A 287-nucleotide genomic window follows, 5' to 3' on the forward strand; every position below is an offset into this window, starting at 1 on the left:
CAGCTGAGCCCGGCAGACGGCCCTGCCCTGCCCGTGACGCAGGCACACCTCACTGTGTGTCTACATTTTATTCTTTCACTCAACAGAATAGAATGTTTGCATTTCAGAGTCGGTGCGCAACGGCTCCTGTCCCTGTCCCTGCGCTGGACGCAGGCTCTCCGAGGGCCACCGCTGGGTCCCCAGGAGGGTCATTTGGCAAGGTCGCTCCAGGACGGGGAGGGCCCGACCGTCCACTGGCCCCGCGCGGCCGGGACCCTCCCCTGCTCTCTTTGGTTTCTCAGAAACAG

This window comes from Myotis brandtii, unplaced genomic scaffold, assembly GCF_000412655.1.
Source record: "Myotis brandtii unplaced genomic scaffold, ASM41265v1 scaffold952, whole genome shotgun sequence".
Taxonomy (NCBI): Eukaryota; Metazoa; Chordata; class Mammalia; order Chiroptera; family Vespertilionidae; genus Myotis; species Myotis brandtii.